Source organism: Lynx rufus, unplaced genomic scaffold (genome assembly GCF_022079265.1).
Source record: "Lynx rufus isolate CCGP_SWC_20201006 ecotype Redwood Valley unplaced genomic scaffold, mLynRuf1.p SCAF_1, whole genome shotgun sequence".
Taxonomy (NCBI): domain Eukaryota; kingdom Metazoa; phylum Chordata; class Mammalia; order Carnivora; family Felidae; genus Lynx; species Lynx rufus.
The window spans coordinates 185999996-186027684 of record NW_025814823.1 but is presented as its reverse complement, the minus strand read 5'-3'; positions in this window follow the sequence as shown (position 1 = coordinate 186027684).

Here is a 27689-nt window from a genome sequence, read left to right as displayed (position 1 = left end):
ACTCTCTAAGGCCGATTAGAGGGGTAACCATCAAGTTCACAGTTCCAGGCTGAATACGTATGTAAAGTGTAAACACACTGAACAGTGGTAGTAACCTACAAACTACATGCATACCCAAGAGTACAGGGTAAAAATCTTACTGCTTAAGGGCTCCTAAGCGTAATCTGTGACCAATAAATAGCTTATGCTGATCTTTAAGTAGCTGAACCAAAGTATTAAAGCCAAAAAAAAAAAAAAAAGTTTGAGCAGGGACATCAGAGGCTGTACACTGCAAGGTAAATACACTTCACAGAATTTATCATTAAACAAATTTAAAATATGACCAATAAAATAACAATAACCTTCCCTCCTGTAGAGAATGCATATCAAGACACAGTTGCTGAAATACAAAGTGCAGCTTTCAGTAAAATTAAGAGAAATGCAAATAATGTATGCATGACTCATACAGGGAAAAGGCAAAAGGAACTAACTTTGAACATAAACATGTTCAAAGGACAAAAGGAAACTATGCTTACAGAATTAAAATGAGGGGCGCCTGTGTGGCTCAGTGGGTTAAGCACCTGACTTTGGCTCAAGTCATGATCTAATGGTTCATGAGTTCAAGCCTTGAATGGGGCTCTCTGCTGCCAGCACAGAGCCCACTTCAGATCCTCTAACCCCCTCTTTCTCTGCCCCTACCCATTTGCACAGCCGTGCTGTCTCTCAAAAATAAACATTAATTTTTTAAAAAAGAATTAAAGAATCAGCAAAATAACATATAAAAAGGATAATACATCAAGACCAAGTAGAATTTATCCCACACATGTATGGTCAGTTTAACACAAAGAATCAATTAATAATCACACCACATCAAGTGAATGTGGAACAAAAACTCTGTATCTCAGCAAATGTAGAAAACTTATTTGATAAAAATCCAATATCCTTTCAGGATTAAAAAAACTCAACAAAGAATAAAAGCCTCAGACTTTAAGAAGACTTCTAAAAACAAAACCCTACAACTACCATAAAACATAGTGATGAAATCTTGAATACTTTCTCCCCAAATCATGAAAAAGATAAGGACATTAATCCTTGTCATTTCTATTTAACATTGTAGTGGGGTAGGGGGGTTTCTAATCAGGGTAGTTGGGCAAGAAAAATAAACATAAAGCATCCAGATTGGAGAGGAAGACATAAGTATTTGCAGATATTATGATTTATAAATAGAAAATTCTGAGGAATACACACACACACACACACACACACACACACACACACACACACTAGTGCTAATAAACAAGTGCATCAGAGTTGTAGGATGTGAGGTCAGTAGGCAAACATCAATTATGTTTATAAACACTAGTAATGAACATTCCAAAAATGAAATTAAGAAAACATTCTATTTGTAATAGATCAAGAATAACAAAATACTTAGGTATATATTCATAAAACAAGCATAATATGTGTATATTGAAAACTATAAATATTGTTAAAAAGAATTAAAGATCTAAGGTAATTAAAAGGCATTTCACGCACATGTGTCAGAAGATGCAGTATTTTGGGATGTCTGGCTCGCTCAGTTGGTTAAGTGTCCAACTTTGGCTCAGGTCATGACCTCATGGTTCTTGACTTTGGTTCCCATGAGTTTGAGCCCCGGTTTGGGCTCTCTGCTGTCAGGGTAAAGCCGGCTTCAGATCCTCTGTCTCCCTCTCTCTCTGCCATCAATATTTTTTTTTAAAAAAGACTCAATATTTTAAGATGGCAATAGTGTTCAAATTGATCTATAGATTCAATGCAGTTGCTATCAAATCCCAGCTGGCTTCTTGTAGACATTGACAAGTTTATCCTAAAACTCAAATGGAAATGTAAAGGACAAAGAATAGCCAGAATATTCTCGAAAAAGGAGAACTAAGTTGAAGGACTCAAATTTCCCCAATTTTAAAACTTACTACAAATCTACAATAACAAAAATAATCTGGTACTGGCATAAAGATAGACTTACAGATTAGTAGCTAATTGATTTTAGACAAAAGTGCCAAGACAATTGAATGGGGAAAAATAGTTTTCACAAATTGTGCAGGGACAACTGGATAGCCACATACTGACGAGTAAAGCTGAATCCCTGACTTACATAATATGTAAAAATTAACTTTAAGTGGTTTATAGATTTAAATGTAATAGTTTAAAATATATAACTGTTAGAGGAAAACATAGGAGTCAGTATTTTTAACCTTACATTAAGTGATGGTTTCTTAGCACACCAAGGACAACTGGGACTGTAAGAAATTTAGAGCCATTTATGCTGCAAACCATACTTTCAAAAAAGTGAAAAAGCAGTCCACAGAATTGAAGAAAGTATTCACAAATCATGTATCTGACATGTACCTGATAAATCACACTGAAATTTAAAACTGGTCCCAGAATCTAAATAGGCATTTCCCCAAACATGCCAAAGTCAACAAACACACAAAACAATGCTCAATAATGTTAGTGGTTAGGGGAATGATAATCAAAACCTCAAAGACATTCATTTTCACATCAAGTAACGTGACTACACTTAAAATTTTATTTAAAAAAAAAAGGTTGATAGAAATACAGAGAAATAACACATTGCACATTTGCTAATTGAAATGTCAAATAATGTCGCCACTTTGGGAAACAGTTTGACAGTGCACGAAATTATTACAGATACTGTATGACCGAGCAGTTCCATCCTGGGATGTATAACCAAGAAAAATTAATCACTAGTCCACACAAAAACTTATATACAAATGTTCATAGCAGCTTTACTTATAATAGCCAAAGATAACCCACATGTCCACAGAAGTGTAGCCAACCCATATATCCATGAATTGATGAATGGGTAAATAAATAGTTGTATATCTCTAAGTTTAACACAATTCACAAAACAAAGGTAGAACTTAATTAGCCCACAACATGGATGAACCCTAAAATTATGCTGAAAGAAGACAGTCACTAATAGCTACTAATTATATTATTCTGTTTATAGGACATGTCCAGAATAAATAAATCTGGAGAAGCAAAAAGATCAGTAGTTGCCTTGGACTAGATGGGAGTATTGTACAGGGAAGAGGATTATGGAGATGACTGCTAATGGGTACAGTATTTCTTTGGGGTAAGACAATAATGTCCTAAAATTAGGTTGTAGTGCTGGCTGCATAATCTTGTCCATATACTAAAAACAGAATTTTATACTTTAGTAGAGTGTAATATGTGGTATTTTAATACCTCAGTAATCTGTTTATAATTTATATAATACCAGATATGTTTATAATTATGTATTTTATGTCTTTTATTTATCCCTTTTTTCATATATATGCAAATAAAGAATATATAAACCATATATATCTGTGCGTATGACATGCTTATAAATTTAAGTATTTCTTCCTTTAGTTTCTATTCATTTTATCAATTTAGCACATCTAAAGATTATTTTCACCTAAATATTATAGTATAACATATTCTTATGAAACTTTAAAACATAATCATATTCTACTCTCCCATACAGAACATACAATTTTATTTCTTTTTTTCTTTCAGCACTGTGGTACTCTATCTTGCTGATTAATCACAGCTTATAGAACTATTCCCTTGTTGCTAGACACTTAGTTGCTGTCCATTTTTTATAAAAAAAAAACACAGTAATGAATATTTTTAGTCTCATCTATGCAAATATATCTATTAAAAATTTTCCTAGAAGTAGAATTTCTGACAAAATTATGCATGTACTAAATTTTGGTAAGTGCTCCCAAAATTGATAATTGCTGCCAAATTTCCAAAACACTACTGACAATCTATATTCCCAGCAATACTGAAATAGGCAATACTGGAATAGGCATATAGTGTTTAATAGAAAGGGACCTGTGACTCAACTATTTGGATTCATCCCCAAACTCCACCACTGTTAATCTGGGTGACTCAAACCTGAGTATCATAAAGGTGGCATTAGGATTCATTATATGGGGTCCAACTCACATTTACATTGTTCAACTTAAGTTATACATGATTTATTTTGAAACTGATTATGATGAAGTTTCATATTTCCCCACATTTTACCAATAGGAGATGAAACCATTCTACTTAGTGTTTCCATTCTGTTGATGAATAAAAATTGTTTGTTTAGATAGTGGATCCTTGAGTCAGAACACCTAATATCTATCACTGTCAAGCTGTGTAAACTTTGTTTACAGTAATTACGAAACTACTTAGTACTTTCTGTGTGGCAATGTCCTTATCTCTAAAATGAGGAAACCATTTTAATAGTTATGACAAGAATATGGTTAATTAAGTGCTTAGGAAAGTGCTCTAAACACAGAACATATAACAATTTTTATTTGATTATTTCTCTGATCACTCTCACCACCAGAGAAATTAAGTATTTTTATTAGCCAATTTGCTTCTTCAGTGATATGTTTATTCATAAGCACCGCCCAATATTTTTCTGGGATACTTGCTACTTTCTTACTTAGGGGTTAGAGCTCTTTTTATGAATATCAATATTTTTATTGTTCTAAGTGTTGCGAATATTTTCTCCTGACAATTCACTTGTCTCTTCACCTTGTTTAAATTTCATTTTTTTGAACAATTATTCATTTATTTGGAGACAGAGAGAGTGAGCACAAACAGGGGAGGGGGAGAGAGAATCCCAAGCAGGCTCAGCACTATCAGTGTGGAGCCTAACACAGTGCTCAAACACACAAACCATGAGATCATGACCTGAGCCGAAATCAAGAGCCAGACACTTAACCGACTAAGCCACCCAGACACCCCAACTTTATTTCATATCTTCTTCTCTCCTCCACACTTATTTCAGACATCTGGTCTCCTAGATGTTCTTTGAATCTACACATTTTGCACTGGTTGTTCCCTTTGACACGAATCCTTTTCCCCACATGCTCACTGTCTACCTTATCAAGCCTTTGCTCACACACTCATATGTCACACCTCATAGTGAGGCCTATACTTAATTACTTGAAATAATTTCAAACACTTCCATTCCTGACAAAGTCAAGCCACATTGCCCTTCCTCTATTTTTTTTTATCCAATAGTACTTAGGAGCTTCTCACATATGTTTTTTATTGTATATTTTCCGTCTTTTCCACCAAAATTTAGAATTCATGAGAGCAGGTGTTTTTGCCTGTTTTGTTCCCTAGGTATCCCCAGAACCTAGAATAGTGTTTTGTATGTGTTAGAGGGCTGGAAATACTTGCCAAATTGAATCATTTATTATTACTTCTTCCAAATAAGTTTTCAAAGTTTTATGTTATCAAATCTGAAAATCAGTACCTTTAATGAGCAAATAAATCTTTATCTTATGTTGGCAAGGTATTTTACCCTAAGATTGAATAAGCATTCTCCTCTATTTTCTTATTTTATAGCAATTATCACTGTTGATTTACAGTTACATTCTTGGCTTCACCTAGAGAATTGTTTGAGCAAGGTAGAAAATCTTTTAGATTTTCCTTCGAAAAATTAGTTGTTGTGAACAGTAATTACCAGTCTATTCTTTTTTTTTAATATATATGAAATTTATTGACAAATTGGTTTCCATACAACACCCAGTGCTCATCCCAAAAGGTGCCCTCCTCAATACCCATCACCCACCCTCCCCTCCCTCCCACCCCCCATCAACCCTCAGGAGACTATAGATGCTGGAGAGGATGTGGAGAAACGGGAACCCTCTTGCACTGTTGGTGGGAATGCAAATTGGTGCAGCCGCTCTGGAAAGCAGTGTGGAGGTTCCTCAGAAAATTAAAAATAGACCTACCCTATGACCCAGCAATAGCACTGCTAGGAATTTATCCAAGGGATACAGGAGTACTGATGCATAGGGGCACTTGTACCCCAATGTTCATAGCAGCACTGTCAATAATAGCCAAATTACCAGTCTATTCTTTACCCACTGATAATCAGCATGAACTTTATCATCTGCTGTATCTCATTTGTTCAGATTTCTGACCTTTATTCTCTTTCGGTCTACAATAATTTTATTTAAATTCATTTTACACCTAAAATTACCATAAGTTTATAGATATATGCAGGGAAAATTGTCCTACCTTTACTAGTTGAGTTTCTTGATTTCTAGGAAAATCAATTTTTGAAACTTGATCTATGTACTCTTTCTAGAAGTTCTCTTAGCTGATATTGAGTCTCCTGAATCTACATTCTACATTACATCAACTTTCTCTTACAATCCATCTTTTATTTACTTAATATTGTGAGAATTTTTTTACTTAATCACTCACATTTATCTCCAGTTTAGCTCCAGTTTATTACATAGAACTTTTACTGATATTTTCAACATTTCATATTTCTTACATACAGAGGAGTTCAAAGGGGTACAGGTAGAAGTTAAAGAACTTTATAAAATAAACACCTGCATTAGTTTCATCCAGAAGAGGAAATGGAACATTTCTCCATGCACTTTGAAAAGTTGAAATTTTTTAGAAATATTTTTTCTGAAATAATTTTACTAACTGCATTTTCTTATGTGTGCCTAAAACTCATCAACTTTTTAGAATAACTTAACTTGATTTCATTTCTAGAAGTCCTACTTGATACTTTTTAAAATGTGCAAGATCATTGTCATGGTTTCTTGTTTCAAATACAGATATTCCAGCCTGTCCTCTATTTCTTGTAATATAAGAAAGCATAATTTTATAATAGGTATTTTGATAATTATAGTATCTGAAGTCTGAGAGTATGTGCTACTGTGGAAAGTAATGAACTCTCAAAAATGTCTACGCCCCCCTCCTAAAACTTATAAATATATACCTTACATACATGACCGCAGGAACTTTACAGATATGAGTAAAATCAGAAATTTGAGACGGGGAGATTATCCTGGATTATCCCAGGGGGCCCAGTGCAATCACAAGGGATCCTTATAATAGAAAAGCAGGACTGTGAGAGTCACAAGAGGTTTGATGGAAGCAGACCTTAAAGTGGTTTGAGAAAGGGTCCATAAGTTAATGAATGCAGGCAGGCTCTAGTAGCTAGAAAAGACAAGCAAAGAGATCCTCCATTGGAGCCTCCTGGAGGAATAGAGTCCCATTGATCCCTTTAAGTTTAGGACCCAACCTCCAGAACTATAAGATAACAAAGGTATGTTTTTTAAGCCACTAAGGTTGTGGTAGTTCGAAACAATAGCACACTAATACAGTTATTTTGCTTATTTCTTACTTCTGTTACCTTTTCCCTATGTGTTTCTCATTGTATTTTCTCTAGAAATATTTGTTTTTCCTACAAATTATTTGCGAGACTTCTTTATGGCCTACATTAAAGGTGAGTTGCTCTGAAGAACATTTGCTACTATAAGGGACTGGAGGTACCACCAACTCCAGTCTACTATAAAGCATTTTCATATTGTGAGTGTATTTTTGGACCATCAGATAAATCTCCCAGCTTCTATTTTCTCACTTTTGTTTTTTATATATATATTTTTCTCTTACATCTTTTTATCCTCTCCTATCTTTGGTTACTTGGAAGATAAAGCATCAGTACAGCAGTATAGACCTATGAAATGGTTTCTCCTTAGGAGTATGGTACTCCTCATAGCAGGCCATCTTCTACAATGAGATGCATGAAAACTATTATTTAAGCCATAAGGCTTCTACGAAGTTGCCTGAGAAAAGAGAGAGGTCAAGGCATTCACACAGTTACCTGTTACTATTATTTTATCTTGCTTCTATATTATGTCACTATTTTTTCTTTTATTGTTGCTGTTGTTGTTCTTGTGTTTGTTTCTGCTCTTACTGCAATGCTATCAGCTTTTCATCTTCCCTATACCGTTCAAGAAATCCAAGGGTTTGAAGTAGTTTCAAGTCATAATCAAGATAGAGGCATATGGGTGACTCAGCCAGTTGAATATCTGACCCTTGATTTCAGCTCAGGTCATAATCCCAGGACCAAGGAATCGAGCCCTGCTTTGGGCTCCAGGCTGACCATGGAGCCTACTTGGGATTCTCTCTCTCCCCCTCCCTCTTCCCCTCTCCCCAGCACATGCTCTCTCTCTCTCAAATAAAAAAAAAAAAAAAAAAGAAAAAGAAAAGAAGGAAAAGCGACATAGTGTATAGGTTTTAGAAATACCTGAGAATATCACGTTATAATTAAGCAAACACCATAGAATAACAATATTTTGCTTTATGGAAATTAAAATTAGGATGTTGTGCAGTGCATTCCACATTCATATTTTCTTTAAAGGCAGATGCTAGCATGACTTGGAATTTTTCCAGGTTTAAAGGCTATAAACTTTATTAAGAATCCTCCACCAAAGGCCATTACTTCCTCCCTACCATCTGTGCAGCAGCAAGATGCCATAAAGAAACCAAGCCAAGGTATGGTAATTATGCTATGGATATATTGGTACCCTGAGGGACATTAGTTAGCATTATGAAATTTAATTCTTTACTATCAATAAATAGGTGCAACATCCTGTAAAATAAGCACTGCTATATTATACATATTTTAGAAAAGTCATTTATTAAATAACTATTTGACTTCTCTGACATAGAATTGATTATAGTTATTTTCTTAAATGTTTCTTTATTTATTTTGGGAGAGAAAGAGCAGGGAAGGGGCAGGGAGAGGGAGAGAGAGAATTCTAAGTCCCAACATGGTGGTTAACCTCACCAACCAGGAGATCATGACCTGAGCCAAAATCAAGAGGCAGACACTCAACCGAGCCACCCAATAATCCCATTAATAATTAATTTTTTAACTCTACATAATGAAATAACTGAAGTTCTATATGTGGAAACCAGAGTAGTCTATGTTTAAAGTAGCTAAGTTTTACACCAAAACTTAAGACTCTTCTCAAAGATAAATGCCTATCTTTATGATTGGTCTGCCTAAAATGCACATATGTATATAATATGGCCCATGTTATAAGTCAAGCCATTTCAAATAAGTTGGTTAGGCTATATCAAGTGTTTTCTCATTAGTTAATTCAGTTAACAGTAAGTATAAGGCACTTACCTAAAGTGTTCAAGATACATCAATGGACACAGGTGACAAAGATCTTTTACCTCTTATAGTCTGACAAGCAAGTTATTATAGGTACCTGATATATAAAGGTGATGAAGGTTATGGCAGAGAAATTACAGTATTATATGAAAGATCCTGGGTGGTAGAGTGTTGACGTTTTAAATAGCTAGACCTTCTGAGAAAGCATTATCTGAGCAGAAAATTTAAAAAGTCATTGGGTTAGCCATGTGGGGATCTGAAGGGAGGACATTCCATGTAGAGAGAGCAGACATTGCAAATGTCCTGAGGCAGAAGCATGTCAGGTATAATTGGAAGTAGTGAAGACTGCACTACTTGGAGTAGTGTACTTGAAGTACAAGGAAATAATAGTAGGTTAAGATCAGAAGAGGATCAGAAGGACAGATCATGAAAAGCCTTGTGGACTACCATGTGGATATGGACTGTACCATCAGTGAGATGGGAGCCAAGGAATAATCTGAGTTAAACATCGAATTTAATCTGACTTGGATTGTAAAAGGATCCTCCTGACTGATGAGTGAAGAAGAAACAATAACCAGCAAAGGATGGAAAGAAGTAGAACAGTATGTGGGCTAATGTATTACTCAGGCAAGAGATGATGGTGGCTAGGATGAGTGTGCTAACTGGCCCTTGAGAGATAAACAAGAATGAGATTCACTCCTTAGAATGCAAATGCTTTTAGGTTCCAGTATATTGTGATATGGAACAGAACGTTCTGTCAAATCATTTGTGTGTGAAACCCATTCTGCCTCTGTGGATCCTACTCTATAACATTGTTGTATTCTATAAACATCAACCTATAATATTAATGCTGCTAGAGAAATCCCTGGGATCCCAAGAGGCAGAACAATTCTGAATCTGGCATATTATATCATCAAGGATATAAATTTATTCTTTAATTTTTTTAATGTTTTTTATTTATTTTTGAGACAGAGACAGAGCATGAGCAGGGGAGGGGCAGAGAGAGAGGGAGACACAGAATCTGAAATAGGTTCCAGGCTCTGAGCTGTTAGCACAGAGCCTGATGAGGAGCTTGAACCCACAGACCACGAGATCATGACCTGAGACAAAGTCGGCCATTTAACCAATTGAGCCACCCAGGATCCCCAAGGATATCAATTTATTCTAATTCTAGATAAAATTGACCTCCTGACCTATCAAAGAAATTCTTTTCATTAAATACAATAACCAGTGTCTTCTATTTCAATGCCAAAAATAGATACCTTAAACTTTAATGTACTTCTATCTATGAGTTTTAAAATAAGTGAGATCTTATTTGCTTTGGTTTTCATGGTAGTTATGGTTAAGCACTAAAGAAGCAACAAAGCAAAGCAGGGTTAATGATCTTTAGAAATGGTCCTATTTTCTAGACCCAATTCAAAGTAGAAATATAAAAGAGAGGGACTGAGCATGATGACCTGAACATGACTTAAAATTTAGAAAGCAAGAAGAGTATTGATCCTTTTTCCTTCTTTCAAAAACTACAGACACACAGTTTATTGTTCTGCCTGTGGTAAACTTGATGGCAGAAAAGCAAGAAAAAGGGATTCACTGAAGGAAAGCAGGTAAAGACTCTCTATCCGTAGTAAAGATTCAGTTATGCCTTAAACACATCACGAACTTTGGTGTTCATTGACCAGGCAATCAAATACAGGCTCTGCTCCTTCTCTAGCCACGTATGTCGCCTTAGGAGAGTTAAGTAATCTCACCCTTCTTTAAGTTCCCAATTTTCTAAAGAGATAGAAAGTTAATTACTACCATATAAAGCTGATGTTGAGGATTATACAAGGAAATGCGTGAAAAAGCACATAATACGGTGCCTGCCCTATGGTAAGCTTTGAACAAAAGGAGCTACTGTTATTAAATTTTGCGTAATCAATTACTCAAAGTGGGAGAAAGATCCATCAAACTGGTGGCATGGACTCTTGAAAACAAAATAGAAGACAAAATATGATGTCTTGAATTTCATCTTTTCATATAATTGGTGAAACGGTGTGCAAAGATAACAAGCATTGCTACCTGCCTCATACCAAATCCAGACCTGAAATATGTGAACTCATGAACTGTGCTACTATGCAGATTTATCAATTACAGTACAGTTTTTAAATCTGATGTGCATGAAGGGTGCCTGGGTGCCTCAGTCAGTTAAGCGTCTGCCTTTGGCTCAGGTCATGATCTCACATGTTTGTGGGTTCGAGTCCCACATCAGGCTCTGTGCTGACAGCTCAGAGCCTGGAGCCTGCTTGGGATTCTGTGTCTCATTCTCTCTCTGCCCCTCCCCCATTTGTGCTCTCTCAATAAATGTAAAAAAATTTTTTTAATAAATTTGATGTGCATTATTTTGTGATCCATATGTTAATGAAACCTAGTAAATACTGTATGAAGGAATAAATAACAGCAATAAATATTAACAGAATATATAAATGAACTGGGCTCATTCTTAGTCCACAAATCCCAGGAATGAGGGGAGGGAAATTTATTAATTTTATATCAAAAAACATCTTTTATATTTGAATAATAACTGAACCTAATTCAGATGATTCTGCATACCATATAAAATTATATAAAAATCTCGTAATCATGATGGTCATTTCATCTCCCTTTACTAGCTATTATTCACTTTCATTTTGCACATCTATTAAAATATTACATAACATTGAATATCACTGTCCTCTATTCTTACTTAAAAAAAAAGGTAACTAAGACAACCCACAATGTACACTGCATATATTTTCTGGAACAAGAGATATCATGCCTAACATGGGAAACTGAACAGTTGGCATTCTATTTAGGTGGGTTTTTTTTTCCAGTTTCAACAATAATTTGATGAGGTTGCTATTATTTTCCACCTCAACTTGTGTTTACTAAAGTGATTTTAAAAGGCAATAAAGTGGAAAAATGTATTGACAATCAGACTAAGTGGCTACATATTATAATTCTCTGATGGAAAGGGCCAAGCAGTAAGAAGCCCTCTTCTTTTGGTACATGCCAAAATAGACATACTGAGAATGGAAATATGAAACAGGTTCTTCTTCACTTAACTAAGCTCTTCTCCCCACCCCTCTATGGTCACTCACAATGAGCAGGACATTGTGAAGCACCAAGATGCCACCTTGGTAACATTGGTGATATAAAAATGGCACATAGGAGTAACAGAAACAAAAAGGAAAGACAAGAATGGTACGATAACATTCATGGTATCAACTGTACAATCTGTACAAGTCACAGAACAAACATCAACTTCTAGGTAAGGCTTTATGGATGGTAAGATTCAGTTTTGAGTCTTGAAGCATAAGAGAGATCTGGATATGTAGAAGATAAAGGGGATCTAGACTTGAAGCCAAACAAACCTGTGTTTAACTCCGTGTTCCACTACTTAAAAGCTGCATAACCCTTGGAAAATTAATAACCACTAGGTCCCTCCATTGTATGTTGGAATAATACTAGAATCCTTCATGTAAGAATACTATGAGATTTCAAGGACATTATGCATGTAAAATGCTTCCCACAAAGCCTGTCCCATAGCAACTTCCCAGTAACGGTTGAGATTATTTGCGCTCCTCCTATCCAAACTATCATTACCAATTAAATGAGGACAACATTGACCTTTGAAGACCATTGTATTGGAAAGCATCTAACACAGTAACTACTTATTAGGAATCTGATACAAAATATTTGCACATGCATTTGGACATAGAATTAAGGTTAGTGTGTTTGTAGAACAGTGTACACAAAAGATTATGAGAGTAAAACACAGATGCTGAATTAAAGTTCAAGGGAAAAAACAGTGTTCAGTACTGGAAGATGTTGGTTAAATGTTTTAAGATGGGAGGCCTAGAGCCCTTTTGCATTAGTATTAGACTAGCAATGTGTTTAGCCATTTGGGGCAATTGTATTACAATAATGTAATGACCCCCACATGAAGTGTAGACAAAGATTCTGAACATACAAGCCTGCACACCAGAGTGTAATGGGGGCATTACTTCCTTTGAGTAAGATTCATTTCTTGCACAAAAACACCCGGTGCTTTTTGTTTTTCAATTCAACATTTCTAGTGGAAATAATTTATGGTAATACAGGCAGATAGCACAGAGCATGTAAGGAGCTGAAATAAATTTGAGTCTCAAATGAGAAACGTTGGAGGGTTGACAATAACAAGATGGTTCTCTGGAAACAGAGCAGGTCTCATTATTTTTCCACACTGATCAACGAGGGAATTGGCTGAAAGGGTGGTTAAGTGGCTGAAGTTTTAGTTTTGACTTCCTTCAGCTCCACTGAGACAATTACTGCCAGAGCCAATTAGTCTTCCTGAATCCATAGATAAAATTCCATACAGTTTATAGCATAATGTATTATTAGAGCAAGTTTCAAATACCACAAGTCTGTCAACTCTATAAGGGCATTAAAATAGTCCATGGTGATATTGGCTTGGGACTTTATTTCATCTTTTTTTTTCCTTTCCTGGGTATGAAGTCACTTAAAATATTTGGGAAGGACTTTTTTGCAAATTACAAATTTTGAGATACATGTTATTAATGACGTTTGAACTCTAGGTAATTGAGCTAAAATTATGTAAATATTATTTAGATAGAAATAAATCTTGACATTCAAGCTCAATTTTCACCTCCATGTAATCAATTTGTATTCTTCAACAAGATATATAATATTCAACACAGAAAAATGATTACAATGAATTACAATGACTGGATATGAAATTCTAAAATTATACCAATCTTTCTTCAAGAAATTTAATTTCAAATAGAATAACATTTTTGTAGATGTTCCTGATCTAATCCTGACTAAAGCAGGAGTTGGTTCCAACAGAGAAGCTAACATTTGGCACACATACCACAGGTATCTTTACCCCATCAAAGCAGACATCATTAGTTGATTATGGAAAATTTAATTATTTTGAGACTGGATCTAGTCACAGAATCTGCTTCATCCCAGCACTCTAGTTAGTCCCAACAACTCATCCCTTAGCAACTATTTCCATTCCCTGCTTTTTCAAAAATAATCCTTTAATCAGAGTAGAAGAAAAAAAAAGTCACCATAACAATATTTAAGTCCTTGTAATGCTGAACAAAAGAATAAAATCAACTTGAACCCACTCATTTCCTCACACCAGTTTTGGGCATTTGGTTTTATGAAGATCACCTTCCAAATGTGTCTCAGCTTAAGCATGTATTATCACTGCTCTGGAAAGAGAGTAATGTGAGTCCATAATGTTTTATGATACTCATTACCAACAGCTCAGTGTGCACCTAAACAGTCTCTGAAGAAAAACGTACAATGTGCACAACTGCTGTTTCTGTGACAAATAAATACAAGGCTAAAGCTGCCGTATGTCTGGGGGGAAAAGTCTGAAATGCTCCATATGTCTAATAGCAAATGCTTCTAGATGGATATTCTTCCTGCATCCCTCACAGCACCCGGTCAGCACTGAAATACAGACTGAAAGACATTCCAGAGGGAACCATCTATGTCTAGGAATGATGGACAAAATGGTTATGCATAAACTGAATTTTTTTAAAAAGGCATTTTTTCAGAGTAGTTTCAGGTTCCCAGAAAAACTAAGAGTACGGTACAGCTATTTCCCTAAATCCTTTGTCCCCACACAGCTTTGCCATTACCAACTCCCTCTACCAGACGGTACATTTGTTACAATGGATGAATTGACACCGACACATCATAATCACCCCAAGTCCATAGTTGACATTAGGGTTCACTCTTGGTGTTGTACAATGTATGGGTTTGGACAAATGTATAACGACATGTATCTACCATAATAGTATCATACAGGGTATTTTCACCGTCCTAAATAGAATCATTTAGTAGAGAGCTATAAAAGATGAGTATCACAATGGATAGAGAAGGAAAAACAACACGAACAATTATTCTCTGCCAAGGAATTCTTCCCTACCCTGAAAAATACCATGAAGATATGGTAGGCTCAATGAAGATGGTGGGAATGAGATATCTAGGGAAGCAGAATGCCTTTGGCCTTGTTCTACTATCTCATACAACAGGAGAATGTCTTTAAATTGTAAAAGAAATAAAAATGACAACAACATAACAGATCAAAAGGGTCAAACCTGGGAAATGAGACTTGATTGCAAAAAAATATATATTCTATTCATTTAATGGCATACTTTTTAGCAATTACAAAGAATATACCACTGATATATTTTGGGATTAGAGTTCTGTAGATGTCCATTCACTCAAGATTTTTAAATGACCAGATCTTCTATATCTTTATTTTCATTTGCTTGACGTAACTGAGAGTGACGTCATTAAATGGCTTATAACAATTCTCAATTTTTCCACTCTTCTTGTAGTTTTATTGACTATTTATTTGTGTTTTCAAAGGCATTTTATTAGGTCCAAACAAAATAAAATTGTTATATTTTCCGTGGGAATTACACTTTTACGATGTTATGAATCTACTGATGCTTTTTTTTTCTGGTAAATGTTCTTCTTTTTGACATTAATACAGCTATTCTAACATTATTTTGTCTTTTCCCTATCATGTTTCTTCTCCATCCTTGTACATTCAATATCTGGTGTTTCAGATCAATCTCTTATAAGCAACAGATAATTTAATTTTTAATCCAGTATGAAAAATTTTGTTATTTAGCTAGTGAATTCATTCTCTTTACAATGTTGAGCTTATGGGTAAACCAATTTGTTTCTAATGTATTTTGTGAATTTTTGTGTTGACTTTATATTTTCCCCTGCATTTTTGTTTTCATAGATTTTTTAATTAGTTACAATTTTTACCCTCTAGTAATCTAGAATGTTTAAAATATCTTTTTAAGTGTTAAACTTCAAAAAATTTTCAGGTACAGGTCACAAACTTTAAAGTTAATCACTATCTTTATCTGATACGTTTAATGTTTAACTCTGTTTGCATCTATGCCAACTTATGTATTCTTGCACATTTTACTTTATTGTTTACCACAAAATTTCTGAATGTATTTTTCTTCCTTGTAGCTCTAACTTGCATTCTAGTGTTATTTCCCTTTTGCCTGAAAATTTCTGTAGAGAGGATCTGTGTTTGTTAAACATTTCTCAATGTTCATCTAACAATGTCTGTAGTTCATTTTCTTTTATCCCCTTATTTTTTTAATTTATATTTTAGTTAATATATAGTACAATATTGGTTTCAGAAGTAGAATTTAGTGATTCATTACTTACATGCAATGCCCAATGCTCATCACAAGTGCCCTTTCTAATACCCATCACCCATCTAGCCCATCTTGCACCCACCTCCTTCTATCAACCCTCAGTTTGTTCTCTACCATTAATATCTCTTGTGGTTTGGGCACCTGCGTGGCTGTTAAGTGTCCAACTCTTGATTTAGCCTAAAGTCATAATCTCACAGTTCATGAGACTGAGCCCCATGCGGGGGTCTGTGCTGACAGTGTGAAGTCTGCTTGGGATTTTCTCTCTCCCTCTTTCTTTTTCTGCCCCTCACTCACTCGTGCTCTCTTTCCCAAAATAAATAAATGAACATTAAGGAAAAAAGAGTCTCTCGTGGTTTGTTTCCCTACTCTTCCCATATATTCATCTGTTTTGTTTCTTAAATTCCACATACGAGTGAATTCCTATGGTATTTTTCTTTCTCTGCTTCATTTATTTCGCTTAGCATAATACATTCTAGCTCCATCAATATCAATGCGAATGACAACATCTCATTCTTTTTGATGGCTGAGTAGTATTCCACCCCCCCCCCCTTCTTTATCCGTTCATCACTCAGTGGACATTCGGACTCCCTCCATAGTTTGGCTACTGCTGATAATGCTGCTATAAACATTTGGAAGCTTGTACCCCTTCAAATCTGTATTTCTGTATCCTTTGGGTAAATACCTAATAGTGCAATTGCTGGATCCTATGGTGGTTTTATTTTTAGTTTTTTGGGAACCTTCATACTTTCTCCAGAGCAGCTGCACCAGTTAGCATTTCCACTAACAGTGAAAGACGGTTCCCCTTTCTCCTCATCCTCACCAACATTTGTTGTGTGTGTGTGTGTGTGTGTGTGTGTGTGTTCTTAGTTTTAGCCGTGAGGTGGTATCTCATTGTGGTTTTGATTTGTATTTTCCTAATGATGAATGATGTTGAGCATCTTTTCATGTGTCTGTTAGCCATCTGGATATCTTCTTTGGAAAAGTGTCTATTCATATCTTCTGCCCATTTCTTAACTGGGTTGTTTCTTTTTCTGGTGTTGAGTTTGATAAATTCTTTATATACCTTGGATTATAACTATTTATCAGATATGTCATTTGCACATATCTTCTCCCATTTCATAAGGCTATCTTTTAGCTTTGCTGATTGTTTCTTTTGTTGTGCACAAGTTTTCATCTTGATGAAGTACCAATAGTTCATGTTTGCTTTCATTTCCCTTGCCTTCAATGATATGTCTATTAAGAAGTTGCTCTGGCTGATGCCTGTATCCTCCTCTAGGATTTTGATGGTTTCCTGACTCAAAATTAGGTCTTTCATTCATTCTGAATTTATGAGAAAGTGTTCCAGTTTCATTTTCCACATGTTGTTGTTCAGTTTTTCTAACACCATTTGTTCAAGAAAGTGTCTTTTTCCCCTTGGATATTCTTTCCTGCTTTGTTGAAGAAAGCAATGTAGCTGTGGGTTCCCTTCTGAGTTTTCTATTTTGTTCCATTGATCTACATGCCTTTGTGCCAGTACCATACTGCTTCAAGGACTACAGCTTTGTAAGATAGTTTAAAATCTACTTTTCTTTGCCAGGATTGTTTTGGCTATCCAGGGACTTTTCTGGTTCCATAAAAAATTTAGAATTTTTTAATCTAGCTGTGTGAAGAATGCTGGTAGTATTTTGACAAGAATTGCATTAAATGTGTAGGTTGCTTTGGATAGTACAAACATTTTAACAATGTTTGTTCAATCCATGAGCATAGAATGTTTTTCTCTTTGTGTCCTTTTCAATATCTTTCATAAATCTTCTACTACAGTTTTCAGAGTATAGATCTTTTACCTCTTTAGTTAGGTTTATTCTTATGTATCTTATTATTTTTGATGCAATTGTAAATGAGATTGATTCCTTGATTTCTTTTTCTACTTGTTGCATTATTGGTGTATAGCAATGCAACATAAATATGCACAATGATTTTATATCCTGTGACTTTGCTGAAATAATGTATTAATTGTACCAACTTTTTGGTGGAGTCTTTAAGATTTTCTACATAGAGTATCATGTCATCTGCAAATAAAGTTTGAATTCTTCCTTGCTGATTTCAATGTCCTTTTTTCTTTTTGTTGTCTGATGGCTGAGGCTAATATTTCCAGTACTATATTAAATAGTAATGGTGAAAGTGAGCATCCTTGCCTTACTCCTGACTGTAGGGGAAAGGCTCTTAGTTTCTTCCCTTTGAAGGTAATATTAGCTTTGTGTCTCTTGTATGTGGCCTTTATGATGTTGAGGTATGTTCCATCTATCCCTACTTTGTTGAAAGTTTTTATCAAGAATGGATACTGTATTTTGCCAAATGCTTTTTCTGTATCTATCAAAAGGATCATATAGCTATTACACTTTCTTTTATGAACATGGTATATCATGTTGATTGATTTGCAAATATTAACCAGCCCTAAAGTCTAGGACTAAATCCCATTTGACCATGGTGAATAATTATTTTAATGTACTGTTGAATTCAATTTGCCAGTATCTGGTTGAGAATTTTTGCATTCATGTTCATCAGTGATATTGGCCTGTAATTCTCCCTTTTAGTGGGGTTTCTGTCTGGTTTTGGAATGAAGGTAATGTTGGTTTCATAGAATAAGTTTGGAAGCTTTCCTTCCTCTTCTATTTTTTGGAATAGTCTGAAAATAATAGTATTAACTTTTCTTAAATGTCTGGTAGAATTACTCTGAAAAGCCAGTTGGAAGATTTTTTGATTACTGATTCAATTTATTTGCTAGTTATGGGTGTGTTCAAATTTTTTATTTCTTACTGTTTTAGGATTTCCCAGTTTGTTGTCATCTAATTTTTTTCATAGTATTCTCATAATGTTTGTATTTCTGAGGTGTTAGCTGAGATCTCTCCCCTTTCACTTGTGATTTCCTCTATTTGGGTTCTCTTTTCTTTTTAATAAGTATGGCTAGGGGTTTCTTAATTTTGTTGATTCTTTTAAAGAACAAGCACTTATTTTCATTGATCTGTTCTACTAGTTTTTTTGTTTATTTGTTTCTGTATCATTTATTTCTGCTCTAATCTTTCTTATTTCTTTTCTTCTGCTGGCTTTAGGCTTTATTTGCTGTTCCTTTTCTAGCTCCTTTAGGTGTAAAGTTAGATTTTATATTTTGTACCTTTCTTGCTTCTTGATATAGACATGAATTGCAATATATTTTCTTCTTAGGACAGCCTTTATTGGATCCCAAAGGGTTTGGACTGTTGTGATTTCATTTTCATTGGCTTCCATGTGTCTTTTTATTTCTTCTCTAATTTCCTAATTAAGCCATTCATACTTTACTAAGATATTCTTTAACCTATATGTATTTGATGACTTTCCAAATTTTTTCTTGTGGTTGAATTCAAGTTTCATAGTGTTGTGCTCTGAAAATATGCATAGTATGATCTCAATGTTTTTCTACCTGTTGAAGCCTGATTTGTGACCAAATATTTGATCTATTCTACAGAATGTTCCATGTGCACTTGAGAAAAATGTATCTTCTACTCTTCCAGGATGAAATGTTCTGAATGTATGTGTTAGATCCATCTGGTCCAATGTGTCATTCAAGGCCACTGTCATTTTCATTTTTGAAAGATGACTTGTCTAAGTCACACAATTCTAGGTTGACAGATTCTTTGAAGATTTTGATTGTATTATTTCAGTATTGAATTGTGTCCATTTTTTTCAGCTGGAGGCTGGAATTTCTGTACTGCCAGAAATAGTTATTTCACATTGTGTTTGTTTGTTTTTGTTTTGTTTTTTTTGTCCCAGCATTTTCTAGAATAAGGCTTTATAATTATAATTAGGTGATGGCTAAGAAATTTTGTTACAGGCTTTAATTTTTTATGGTTTATTATTAAATACATAACTTCTGACTTGAAGTTCCCAAGTAAATTCTTTTAACTTAGATTTTTTTAAAATGTTAAGAGATCCAGACTATCTTAAAAACTTAAAACATGTTTCATTCCATACAGAGTAATGGGAGATTGTGCCAAGAAGAGATAGGAAACAAATATTTATTGGAATTATTTATTGAGATAGATACAAAGCTACATACCTTACACACAAAACCTCACTAACAGCAAATATGTGAAGCTGGTATTATAATTTCTATTTTACAGAGGAGGAATATGGGATTCTAAAATCTAGGTTTATTCTATTTATCTGTTATTATAAGACTAGAGAGTGAGCACTTTGCAAGGAAGTGCATTGTCTTCTCATTCATCTCTGACGCTGTCTTCCAAGTCAAGGGAATTCAGCTGGTGGAACATTTCTGGATCCTCTCTCTCCCTTTCCTGACCACCTCAGAGAAAATGGAATTACTTATTTCATTGATAAATTTGGGAAGAATAAACTGGAAATGCTTGAATTCACTGTCCCCACTCTTCTTCTCACAGGGACATGAACTGCTATCCAGAGAGACCAGGATCTTTTCTTTTCCTCTGTGCCTTTAATTTTACCTGGTCATTCTTTATTTATATGGGAGCCTCTCCCTGTTTAACACTATCAAGATATAATGGATGGGGTGCCTGGGTGGCTCAGTTGGTTGAGCGACCAACTTCAGCTCAGGTCATGATCTCACAGTCTGTGGGTTAGAACCCCACATTGGGCTCTGTACTGACAGCTTGCTCAGAGCCTGGAGCCTACTTTGGGTTCTGTATCTCCTTCTCTCTCTGTCCCTCCCCAGCTTGCTCTCTCTCTCTCTCTCTCTCTCAAAAATAAATAAATGCTAACAAAAAAAATTTTTTAAAGACATAATGGGTAAGTTTGCAGAATTTGATGATCTAGCTAACAGGCTTAATTGTTTTACACAATTATGTTAGTCTGTGTTAATAAAAATAGTGATGTTTTCATCTGCCACTTATTTTACATTTTGTATTATTTCTCATTCAGAATATGTATTATTTCTCATTCAGAACAGTGAAAAGTAGTACGCCACAGAGATCACAATGCATGGTGTAGCACTTCGTACATAATACACTCTTCATAAATATTAAGGCATCAGGCAAATTAATCCAAAAATCTGTCCTTGCACTTCCCTTCTGAAAATTCTTTCCTTAATAATTCTCAGTTGTCATGTTAAAAAATAAAGTATGCCTAACCCAATATAGGTTTACAGTAAACATGCATTGAATATTAATGACTTTATATGTTATTCCTCACTTTAGAATTCCCATTTTTACAGATAAAAAGAGTAAAAGGTCATGTTTTTTTAATGATGAAAATTTTGGCATCAAGAAAAGGGCAGTGGATAGAATTACTTATGCTGCCAAAATAATGCCACGTAGATCACTATTTAATCTGCCTAAGCATAAGGTTAGCTCTCCTCTTTTATTCAAAATTTGTCTGCCATCAATAATAGGCAACATTTCAGTTTAAGGAATGCCTGAGTCTAGGAGGAAACAAGAAGCTAATTAAATCCACAGAGCAGCTAGGTAGACGAGAACCAGTGTTTATTCTTTGATTGCCAAATATTAATCGGCACACACTATATTTTCAATAAATATTTGTTGAATGATAAATGAATAAAACTAATAAATAAAATCCTGTTTCATAGAACCCAAAACTTGAGATGCATTGGACAAAACCTAGCTTTCAAGCATTGTTTTAGGAGTCAACTCTCAGATAGAAGCTTAAGACATCAGTGTAATGCTCCACCTCCTCTTTCAGGTCACCCCTGAGCCTTCAGTCCTGTTTTTGGATGGAAAACAATCTGAGACCCAGAGAGAACAAACTGCCATGGACAAACACAATAACCAGTAAGCACATTGCTGGAACTTGCTCTTCTCATCCAGGTCCAGGGCTTCTGCTGTCTCACCTTAGTGCCTCCATGACATTGCTGGTAAAGTGGATCAAGAGCATTTTTGTTCGAATGACTCTTTATGTATACTATTAAAATAGCATTGCAAGTGACCTCAGGAAACTTTAAACCCTTCCTGGGATAATGACTTTGCTTTGTTCTTTTCATTCTTAGCTAAGTGAGCTAGAATAATGCCTTCAAATCCTAGACCTCAGACCCAGGGAAAGTCCTTTGTAAACAAGGGTCTAAGACATGTAAACATGGTAAAGAATGACTTTTTTTCTGTATAAACTCTAGAAGTAAAGGTATTTGCTATTTGGATTATGACATTCAAATACTTTGGCCTTGACCTATTTGGAATATTAAAGAAAAGACAAATGTTTTTCAGAAAAGAATACATAAATTGTAGTAAAAACATACTTTCTTCAACAAGTTTTCTTCTACTAAACCATCATTTCCCCACCCCTATCCCATGGATATCGGTTGTTGTGAGGTTAGAGGGTTGTATCTAGTGTTATGAAATAGATTTGAGGGGACCTAAAACGTAACTATAACTTTAGAGTTTATAAAATACTGCAAATGAATTTCTTTTGTGGTAAACAAAGACCAAACTTGTGCTTGGTTTCAGGGACCTAGAATATATCATATGAGCAATAAAAACCTCCCAGTTTCTACGAAATATTTGTCTCAAATTATGTTTCTTTAGATCTTAAGGGTCACAGTGTTAAGGAAAGAAGAAAGTAAGGGAGGGAGGGAGGGAAGTAAAAAAGACTATAGTCCTCAAATGGAATCATTTGTCCTAAGCCCCACATCAGCAAACCTAGACTTAATATCTAACATAATTACAGTTTTAGACTTTCCAAGAAATGTAACTTTTAACAGTCAGTCTAGAATTACCTGGTCAGCACAAGGGAGGTAATCTGCCTGATAGAACCCTGCCTTTTCCCAAGGAAGGTGACTTTGTTTGAAACAATCTACTTTTTGCTAGAAACTTTCTCTTTTTGCACACCCCTCTGCTTATAAAAGCCTTCTGTTTTTTTTCTAGCTCCTCAGAGCTCCTTTCTGTTACCTAGATGAGATACTGCTGGATTCATGAATCCTTGAATAAAGCCAATTACATCTCCAAATTTACTCAGCTAAACTGTTTTTTTTTTTTTTTTAACAACAGCCATAGGGGAAGGAAATGGATCCTATATATTATAGCAATGTCCAAAGCAATAACTTCTAGTAGATCACTGACAACCCCTGGAAATCTGGAGTCCTCTGACAACACAAGATTATAGCAGTCTCAATTTCTGGTGAGACTGAATTGAATACATTTTGATCCTAACAATCTTTCATAATTGTTTTCTAGCTTTAGCTATGAACTTGTTTTATTTAAAAAACAAAGCACAAATCAAGGGTGGCTCCAACCAGAAAAAAGGTAGATTTTCTGGACATTTTCTCTCAATGAACAAGAATCTAAGGGTGCCAAATTTGACTAATAATATTTCACCATTTATCTCCAGGGTTAAGCACTACAATGTGTTACCCTCTAGCATCCTGAGTGAATCTGACAATCTTCTTCCACCCCCATCGCCATAGAAAGAACATGTCTCATAATAAGCAGCATGGGAATTTTCAGGAATGACTGGTAAGTGAAATCCATCAGGACTTGGTCTTCAATTACAAATATTTCCCCTTGGTATTCCCAAATTATAATCTTTTATCTGCTCCATGTACCTTCTGTACCTGCCCATAAGTACTGGATATTTGCCAGATGGATCTTGATTTTACTTACAATTACTTGGCATGAAGAGTGATACTTGGGTCTTCCTCCAGTAATAGATCAGGTGAATATTATACAAATTTTCTATTTCAACTAGAAGGTAAGAGGTAAGACAGGGCCAAAAAGTCTAAGAAATTAGTATACATTATTACTGTGATTAATAAATACAGGGAGGATGGTAGAACATCCTATCTTTCCATGCCTGACCCCAGATATAAAAGGAGCATTATTAACCAAATGTCACTTGTCCTCATTACCCTTGAGTGGAATTGCCCCAAATATTCAATTCCAACTGAAGCAACTTTTATGGTCTGCCTTTTTCTCTTAGCTATTTTACCATGTAACAACTGGAGAGGACACTCCCATTTTATTGCAAACTGCTTTTACCTATGACCTGAGGTACCTATATATAAAAATGCTTCGCATAATAAATTTCTTGAATATAGTAAACAATGACTTTGCAAATCCTATTCTGATCTCTGCTCATTCTCTAAATTAGAGGACATTTTGCAAACCCACATACTCATGTAGATCTTTAACATTGGGAAAGACCAATGGAAAAAATGCCAAACCCAGAGATTGTAATTTTAACAATATTGAATTTAATGTAATAGAGAAAAAAACATACTGAATATTATTTTTTGATATGTAGATAGACTGCTTCTTCTGTTTTCAAATAATACAGCTTATTGTGGTAAGTGGAATAATGCCCCCGCCCCACCAAATATGTCCATATCTGAATCCCTAACATGTCAATAGATTATGCTCCATGACAAAGGGGATCTAAAGTTGCAGATGAAATTAAGGTTTATAATTAGTTGATCTTAAAATAGAATTATCTAGGTGGATGTTACATAATCCAAGGGTCTGAAAGTGTGCAAGAGGGAGAGAGAAGAATCAGGGTTAAAGTCAAACAACATGAGAAAGGCTTGAGTGGCCATTGCTGGCTTTGAAAATGGAAACCAGCTACAAGTGAAGGAATGCAGAGAGCCCTTATAAGTAGCAACAGGTAAGAACACAGTCCCCTAAAGTCCCCAGAATTAATATAGCCTGCTGTATCTTGATTTTAACCATTGAGACCCATTTCAGACTGTTGATCTCCAAAAAAGTGAAATGATAAATGTGTATTGTTTTAAGCCACCACATTTGTGGTAGTTTGTTATAACACAATATGAAACAAATACACTCATAGATAACTTTTTTTAGGAATAATCTTTCTACCTTTCCTTAAGGTTCCCAGGTACTTAGTTAGAATGAGAAAATTTGATTGCTTGTATAAAACCCAGTGCATTTTTGCTTCAATTACTGTTTATTTTCTTAGCAGCATCTAACACCACTTGAAAATATTACATCTGTTTATTGTTGTTTCTATTAGTATAATGTAAGTCTTAAGAGGACAGGTGTTTAACTTGTTCTGTTCATTGGGTTCAGTGACTAGAACAGTGCCTATCACATGTTGGGTGTTCCATACATATTTGTTAAGTGAATGGATAAATAAACGAATAAATGATAGGTATTCAACAGTGATGAAAATGTAAGTAAATTAATAAGTAATAGCTATTGTTCTCAGTTGCCTCAAGTAGTATGCGTGAGAATAGACTCTGATTGTTTCTTGATGAATTTTTCTTTAATTTACATTTCATATCATTTTATCTTCCTTTCTTCAAGAGTAAATTTGGTTTTTCACTGATTTGCATATTCGTTATTCACATTAACCCATGCTTAGTCACTCAGCATATCCAGTTGCTCACATTTCTCTGGTTACACCCAGCAAGTCTCTTAGGAAATTTTTAATGTCAATACAGCTAAAACTATGTGTGATCAAGGTTTGATGCTGAAGAAAACAGTGACCATTTGATGAGTGAGGATTTTCTACAGATCCGTTTTTCTTGTGGAATGTCTCCTACTTTAGTAAGTTCTGATAGCTTCTACCTCTCTTGCCTCATTAGGATCTCCTGGGAGATAACCTGTGAGCCCTTGGAATATGCTGCTACTAAGAATGTTTTTGTATGCCTGAGGCATTGGACCATGCTGTGCCAGTTTGACCAGATAAGCTTATCCTAATGATGTGATTTAGGTGAATATATAATTTTGCTCTAGTGGGGCCAGAGTCTGAATAGCTAATATCAGACATGAGGGTGCTACATGCCTACATGACTGACCCTCAATAAAAACCATGGAAACCAAGGCTGGAGTGAAATTCCTCACTTGATAATACCTTCCAAATATTGTCATACCTCGCTGACCAGAGAATTAAGTGTATTTCCATGTCATTCCTTTTGTGCCTTGCTTCTCCTAGACTTTATATGCCATTTCCCTTTTCTGGTTTTAGTCTACAAGTTTTCTCTGTAATAAATGATAAACATTAGAATAGCAGCAGCTTTTCTGAGTCTTTTGAGTTCTTCCAGTGAATCACGGAGCCTGAGGGTGGTCTTGGTAACTTCCAACCCAATTCATTAATTCATTTATCACTATGACAACCCTGTGAAGTTAGTGTGATGTTTCATCTGTATTTTAAAGATGAGGAAACTGAGACTTAGATAAATTATTTGGCTCAAGGTAAAACTTATCTAAAGAACAGAGAAAAATATAATAAAATTTCTTTCTGCCTTCAAGATAACTGTAAAATCTAGAGAGTTTAATATGAGATGGAAGAGGACTATAAAGAAATTTCACTTGCCTAGATTAGTTGTTCCCACCAATTTTTTATTATACTCCTATAAAACTGAGATGTAGTAATCAATTAGTTTCTTATTATTTATATATAAAAGAGATATGTGTCAAAGCATCTAGCCTACAGCTCAATAAATCCTTGACAAAAATCTACATACAGACGGTACTATAAAATATTTTGTTGTAAATCACTTAGCCATCTGCTTCCCTTTTTCCATATTGGCAATTTTCACTATGGCAAGTATTGGGCAATGTTTGGTAACACAAAGCATTCTAGAGGATTTAATGAGATTTTTGGAAGAGCAGGAAGAACAGATTTTAGACTGAGCTCCCATAAACATCACCAGAACATCACAACAGACTTCACCCACCAAGAAGACTGCTGTTTCTGCCTAAGAGAAAATCAAGAAGACACCGCCACCTCTGATAGATGCACTGTATCAATCTGTTTCGATTGTGAAATCAAGAGTCTGCCACCAGCAACATCAATTTCCATGTTCTAACTCTCAGCAAAGTTAGGGACTTGATACAATAAATCTTCTCTATCTTCTTCAGAAAAAAAATTTAAAAAGTGAGAGACAGAGAGAGAGAGAAATAGAAAGAGAGAGAGGTTTCCAAGACTGTATTTGACAGGAGAAAAGTAATAGCAAAAGCGTGGCCTACACACCTCATGGTGTTCCACTTCTACTTTCGAAATCTCACATAGCACTTCTGATATGAGAAACTCAATCACCTGATTGTGTAACCTGATTGCAGTCAAGGCTCTGTACCCTCAGTGTACAGAGAGTAAACTAGAAAGAAGTGGGAATGGATATTAAATGAGCCAAAATTAGAGTCTTTGTTATATCTCCCTTCCTTCCCCTTGAGGATTGGTCTTATTTTACTGGTAAGAGGGAATAGCTAAATTCCATGGTCAACGTGTTAAATTAAAAATGTTAAGAATCTAATGAGTAGCCTCCCTTCCCATTAGAACTGAAGCAAATATCCCAACTTTCTCTTCCTACATTTTGAATTTTCTGAAATATTTTCAGGAAATTTTCTTCCCTTAATCCAAAACGTTGCTTCAAATCTCATTTTATGACCTTCCATGAAACCTTTCCTGGCCATCCCAAGAAACAGTGATATTTTTATTTAAATCACTAATTTCCCCTACAATCTGTAGTGAATTGTCATATACTTAAAATCCTCAACTTGTTCTGTTCTAAAATCATTTCAGATATATTAAGCTTGGCCTCTCTATTT